We start from the raw sequence: 7,258 nt of genomic DNA on the forward strand, positions 1-7,258 counted from the left end.
GCTCGCTTCTACTTGGGTGGGGCGAGTCGAACAGAGCCGGCTATGAGGCAGGTCGGGTGGTCGACAGAACCTGACCCGACACGCCGATAGGCTTGATTTTTTTAATATTAACTATATATATATTTAAAAAATTGTATTCTTAATGTCTAAACCCAAAAACTTAACTCATATAAAGGCTATTTTTTCGGATTCCGCCCAAACAATTTTAATAATTCTCGAAGACAGCACTGGAGTCGAATGTGCCGACCAATAAACTTGCATCTTTTTACTCTTATAAATAGCATCAAGTATTGTCAGATACCTTTTTTTTACTAAATTACACTTATAAACCAATTTTCAGTGTTTATTATAATTTTTTTTTGTAATATCATTATCTCCTAAATTCATTGATTTTTTGTAATTATGGACTTCCGTGAATTATCAGAACACCCGTCACTGTATTATACTCAGTCCACAAGTTAACAGAGAAAACGATTGAATTTTCATAATGAAATGATCAAGTCTTCTTGGAATGTCGATATAAGATATCTCTAATCACCCTTCCCCAATCAAATACCATAAACCATAAACTCACAAGCACAGAGAAAGCAATTAACTATGAATTTAAAAATACTACTAGTTGCAATTATTGCAGCTTTTGGGGCAGCAAGTGCTCAAGACTCGCCGAATTGTAGAACGTCATGTGGCAATGTGAGTATTGATTACCCATTCGGTTCAGGTAAGGGATGCTACCAGAGTCCTGAATTCCTCGTCACTTGTGACGGATCATCCGGGGAAGACATACCATACTTTATAGATAGAACTACCGATCTTGTTATTACAAGTATTTCGATAAACATGAGTGAAGTGGAGATCATGATGTTTGTAGGCAGAGATTGCTACAACAGCATTGGCCCAGTCGAAAGTGACCGACCATATTTTACTTTGGGGAGCTTAAAGGAGTTCCGGGTCTCCACCAAGAACAAATTTGTAGCCATCGGGTGTGACACACATGCTTTTGTTAGTGGAAGAAGATGGAATGAGTCTAGAGATATTGGCACCCGGGTGCATTTCTTGGTGTGGAAGAAACAATCATATTAAAAACGGCTCTTGCTCGGGAGTTGGGTGTTGCGAAGTAGCAGTGCCGGAAGAATTAAGCTCTTTTAATATGAGTCTTCAAAGCTATATTAACCATGCGGATATATTAAATTTCAACCCATGCAGCTATGGCTTTTTGGTAGCAGAAGGGAAGTTTAACTTTTCTACAACGTACCTGGCTAATTTTGAAAGTGAAAGGATGCCGATGTTACTTGATTGGGCAATTGGAAGCGTGACTTGTGACGAAGCAAAGGGCACGAATGACTTCTTATGCGAGGGAAACAGCGAATGTGATAAAAACTATACAGGTCCGGGATATCGTTGTCGTTGCCGTGGTGGTTATGATGGCAACCCATATGTTCTTAATAACTGCACAAGTATGTTTTGATTTCACATTTGGATCCTTTTTATTTCTTGCTAAAATTACACACCAATGAAATGACTGACCATTTTTTATTCAAATCTACAGATATCAATGAGTGTGAAATAGGAAAACATGATTGTAAATATAAATGCGTGGATATAGAAGGAAATCATACTTGTACTTGTCCAAACGGTTACTCTGGAGATGGTACGAAAAGTGGAACAGGTTGCACCGCTGAGCAATCCACTGTTATAAAGATAGTTGCGGGTAAATAATGTACCATATATTTTTATTTATATCTTAGGCTACTTTGAGTCATCAAATTATCATGCGTTCGTGCTAAGTTAAGCTTTCTTGTTGTAGGTATCTCAACTTCTGCTATATTTCTTCTTATATTTGTCGCCTGGTTGTACTTGCTACTGAAGAAGCGAAAGTTCATCCTGCTAAGAGAAAAATTCTTTAAACAAAATGGTGGACTAATGTTACAACAACGAATTTCTGGCGATAGGGGTTCTCGTGATCAAGCAAGAGTCTTCACCATAGAGGAGCTAAAGAGGGCAACCAATAACTATGATGCAAACAGAATTATCGGTAAGGGTGGCTATGGCACGGTTTATAAAGGAGTTCTTGCTGATAATAGAGTAGTTGCCATAAAGAAGTCAAAATTAGCAGATCAAACACAAGCTCAGATAGAGCAATTCATCAATGAAGTGGTTATCCTCTCACAAATAAATCATAGGAACGTGGTGAAGCTGATTGGATGTTGCCTGGAAACAGAAATTCCATTATTGGTTTATGAGTTCATTCCAAATGGCACACTGTCTGATCACATCCACAATGAAAGCAAGTCATTAGCTATAACTTGGGACACACGACTCAGAATAGCAACGGAAACAGCTGAAGCACTTTCGTACTTACATTCTGCAGCATCCGTTCCAATCATCCATCGGGATGTCAAGCCAATGAATATACTTTTGGATGACAACTATGTAGCAAAAGTGGCTGATTTCGGGGCATCTAAGCTGATTCCTATTGATCAGACTGAGTTGGCCACTATAGTGCAAGGAACACTAGGCTACTTAGATCCAGAGTATTTGCAAACAAATCAACTCACAGATAAGAGCGATGTGTATAGTTTTGGGGTGGTACTAGTGGAACTTTTAACCGGTAAAAAGGCTCTTAGTTTTGATAGGCCAGAGGAAGAGAGGAACCTAGCAATTTATTTTCTATATTCTTTAAAAGAAGGGAGACTCTTCCAGGTTCTTGATGAACGCTTGCAGCTAGATGACGTTCCTAGCGAGATAAATCAAGTTTCAAGACTGGCAGAAAGATGCTTACGCGTTAAGGGCGATGAAAGGCCTTCCATGAAAGAAGTAGCAATCGAGCTCCAAGGAATATTGGCATCAACGACACAAAACCACCCATGGGTGCAAAGTAGTTCAAACGAACATGAACGTGAGTATTTTCTCAAAGAACCAAGCAAAGACTATGATTGTACAGATGGTGGCATTGTAAGCAATGCAAGCTCAAGCACCTTCGATAGCATAAGCAAGCTTACTATGTTACCCATTGCTAGTGGAAGATGAAGGTAAAGACTTGTATCTAATAAAATGCAGTAGGCTCCATCTTGTTTTGTGGGACATGTTGTTGTATCATAAATAAGTTTCATTGTTGCATTTTGTTGTTAGGTTTGTTAGGAAGTAATATATAGAATATATTATATATTAGGAAGATATATGTGATTATGATTGTTCATATATTTGTATATTATTCAAAGATTGTACTTGACCCTATATAAAGGGATTTATACTAATGAGATTGGCAAGCCTTGTATTATACATTCCTTCATGGTATCATGGCCTGGCTCTTCCAAAGCCTAGTCACGCTAATTTTTTTTCTCCTGCCCTCTTCGTCAATTTCCCCTGATGTCTCTTCTCTTCTCTTCCTAATACTCAACGACGTATGGATGTGGAAGGTTCTTCTACACCAACTCATCTCCTATGGGTTACTCACTGTTGGGCCCGTGACCGGATCAAACAACACAAAAAACTAAGTACTAGTCGTCTTGGATCAACCTCTCAACTAGTTGGCGGAAACAACTAGCTAGGACCGAGATCTCGGATCTTGTGGTGTAAGTATGTGAGCCATGAGTTTAGATAAGGGAGGAGGGAGAGAGAGTTTGAGTATAAGAACAATAGTTTTGCAAGGGTTACCTTCAAAGATTGGTTGGAGAAATGGGTAAAGTGGCCGTAAATACGGTCCCCATTTCTCCAACTTTTACATTTTGTCCATAAAACATACCAAGGTACGTAATACACCGACTCTAAGCAAATATAAAGACATACACAATCCTAAAACTAATATAGAATATTGATCCTACAATCTCCCTCTAGGATTGAGTATGTCCACGAACCTTCATCAAGTTCCTTGCTCCGTCTTTATTACTTGAAATCTAGTACTTTTTTTGATTCAAGAGCTTGAACGAAATTGGATCTTGAACAGTTCTTTATCTTCCGATCTTGAAGACTTGAACTTCAATCTTATATCCTGGGAAGGATCGGCAACAGCAAATTTTAGAAAATCAGATGCGGGAGGCTCGACGTCTAATTTTCTTTTGTTGACTTTTTTGTGTCGGCTTGTTTCTTCGACTGATGATCAGTTCCTTTTAAGGTACAACCACCTACTGTCACGTTCTCATTTTCGTTTAAACACTTTAGCATCTGCAACTTCGGTATCTGCAGCCTAGGACACTTGATCTTGATCTACATGTTCATGTACTGCGCGCTGCACAAAACTTAGAGCGATTCGTTCACAAATCCTCTAGAGGGTCAAAGAAGAATTTTTTTTTCAAAGAATGCTCTTGGTTTGAAGTATTTGCAAGATAACTCTGAAATTTTAATTTTATTATAGACTTCTCATAAAATACCAATTCAGTCCCCCAACTTGTAAATGATTTGTTTAAGTCCCAGATTTCCAACGAACTTTGCATGAACGAACTTGACAGCAAAACACATGATTTCGAATAAACAAAGGTTTAATAAAATATGTACAAACACAATAAAAACATAAAATCTTTTTGGAATTTTCATATATTATAATATTTCGAATATATATATATATATATACATAATATTTTGAAGTTGAAACGTAAAATAAAACAAGAAAAGTGAAAATGATAGGAGTAAAGATGAATTTAATATTATCTAACGATAATATTTACATAATTTTCTAATGACTTTAATATTTTTGAGAGAAATATCACAATATGGAATCACATTGTCTATAATGTCCTAGATCACACTTCTATTTGGATATTATTATGCCAAGAATCCAAAGTCGATTGTAGATATGTTGGTCCACTTTAAACTTAACAAGTATTTTGATTTCATTGTGATACGTTAAGGTATTAATTAGGCAAACTACTTGTGTGGTCCCCTGTTAATCCAACATGTTACAAACTCCATCATACCTAGGGCATAGTTTGTGTTCATCAGTATCATCCCGAATTGACTCCGACCCCCTAAGATCAAAACATTTTGAGCTTTCATAAACTCTTTGCAAACTTTTCTTTCAAACAATTTAAAGGTTGAACCATGAACTTACATGTCATCCGGACTTACAAGCCTTCATATAAAGTGTTAAGGTCTTACTTGTTTGCCCCACGTCACGTAGTTCTAATATACCCCTTTTAGTTTGATAAATTATCAACATTTTGGTTGTTGATTTTTGAATACTTTTTGAGTATTTTGCAGTTTTCTGCTTTAATAATTTTTGATATTTCAATATTTGAATCTAAAGCAAAAAATAATTTTAATTGTGACCAATCACTAACCGGCTCGTGTATGACTGACTAATAACATTTTTTCCTTCATCGTTATGACTTATTTTGGAGTCGGCAACTGCTTCATAAGAGTGTAACCACTAGCATATGCGAGTATTTAAGTTTATATCACTATGACACTTACTCATTTGTCAAGCCTATCTACACATCAAGCAATGATCTTGTTGGCTTTTGATATACTCTTTTCATGTGCTAGGATCATCTAAGACAATTTCTTATCATGTTCCAAAGGGGGATCAATTTCTCAAAATTTTATAATTTTTAATTATTTGACTCCCTCTAAGAAGGAGCTCCCTCTAAATGAGAGAATATATTTTTGAATCTTTTTCTGATTTTCTTAACGAAGAATAATTAAATAATAAAATATTTTTGGCAAGTTAACTGACTCTTTTTATTCTTAAAGAAACTGAAAATCTTTTTGGTGAGTTAAACTTAACTCATTTTCTCTCTTTAAAATTGTGACATATTTGAAAAATATTTACAATTTTATATACAAAAATATAGATATGATGTGTTAATCAAAATTGGTTGATGGCTTTAGTGAAAAGGTAAGCAAAGATGTTGTCATATGAACTATCTTAAGCATTCATTATTACATCATATAGTAAAGTTGAAGAGATTCAAACCGAAGCCCCAGCAACTTCAAACCGAAGCCCCAGCAACTGATGTCCGATCCATCACTTGGGAACGCTTGACAAGTTGTGGTTGATCCATTTGAACAAGGTTGGCATTGTTAAAGCACAAAGTATGAAACATTTCCTTTTCCTTGTAGTTCTCCCATGTCGCTTATGAAAGACTCGAATCTGCCATTGAATGGTTTAGCATCAAATAGAGAGGTTTCGTCTTCCATCATATGTCGGGTGCAACCACTATCTAAGTACCGAATACCCTTGACAGTCCTCCCTGATTGAACCTACATTCACTAAGCGTTTAAATAAACATGGGTTCCCGAGACTTAATTGTCTCGAGAAAGTCGACCATAAATCGACAGAACTTGATTTTATTTCCTGAAAAGAATTTATTTCTTGGCGACTCATCGCTTGAAGAATAGTCCTTAGGAGTCCAAGCACAAACTTGTTCCTTGGTTTTGACAATTTTGAACTTTTTTTTCTGAATTTTAAAACTATTTTCGGTGAATCTCAGACTTTTCAATCTAGGATCCTTTTTTATTTTATCCTTTTTAGTTTTCCAAAATGGTTTTCTCTTGCGTTTTACTTTATTGAATTTGGATCTCACATCCACTTCACTGGCTTCACTATCAGCTTGATCAGTCCTTGAATCTGGGCTACTAAAAGTACCTTTTGGGGACTGACTAAGCTGCCTTTGAATATCAAGTTGTTGCTTGAACCAATGCTTGCAATGTCTTTCAAGATGAGAAGAATGACCACAAACAAAACAACATTTTCTCCTAGAAGCACTATAGAACTCATCATAACTATAAAATGGTTGGTGTGGTGGGAAAGGTGATCCGTGGAAAGGAACATGATTATAAAACACATTTGATTATTGACCCCGGTCATCAAAAAAATTAGTGTAATATGGATCAACAAAATTTATTGATAATGACCATAATAGTTGTTATCAAAACAGTTGTATGACTGAGGATTTTGTGATTGATTAGTTGTTTGAGAAAATAATCTTTTTATTTGGTGGCACATATTTACATGAAGTACTCGTTTGATTATCATTTTCAAACACTTTGCCTTTACTTGATTTATCCTCAGTCTTACAACTTGATGATGAACAACTAGCTCTGTTTAGCTTAACAGGGCTTTCCACTGACCCACTTTCTTCTGCACAAACTGCTGAAGAAGATGAACTACCATTAGCACTAACTGAAGGAACAGCTGAATCATTGGAGCAGCAGGAACAAATGTCTTTGAAATTGGCACTTGACCAATACCATAGACCATTTCTTCCTCTGGTGGTGAGTTAAAACTAAAGTGAGGAACGCTAGTATAGTTATCATTAAAAGG

The 7,258-nt window shown here is 36.2% G+C and overlaps 1 pseudogene; it reads left to right on the plus strand.

The window, feature by feature from the left end:
* The first annotated feature begins 579 nt into the window (after nt 1–579).
* On the plus strand, nt 580–3,286 carry LOC143531129 (wall-associated receptor kinase 2-like; annotated as a pseudogene).
* The last annotated feature ends 3,972 nt before the right edge of the window (nt 3,287–7,258 follow it).

This window comes from Bidens hawaiensis, unplaced genomic scaffold (assembly GCF_021521415.1).
Source record: "Bidens hawaiensis isolate Kalapana, Puna unplaced genomic scaffold, B.hawaiensis_p1.1 tig00009085_1, whole genome shotgun sequence".
NCBI classification, from domain to species: Eukaryota; Viridiplantae; Streptophyta; class Magnoliopsida; order Asterales; family Asteraceae; genus Bidens; species Bidens hawaiensis.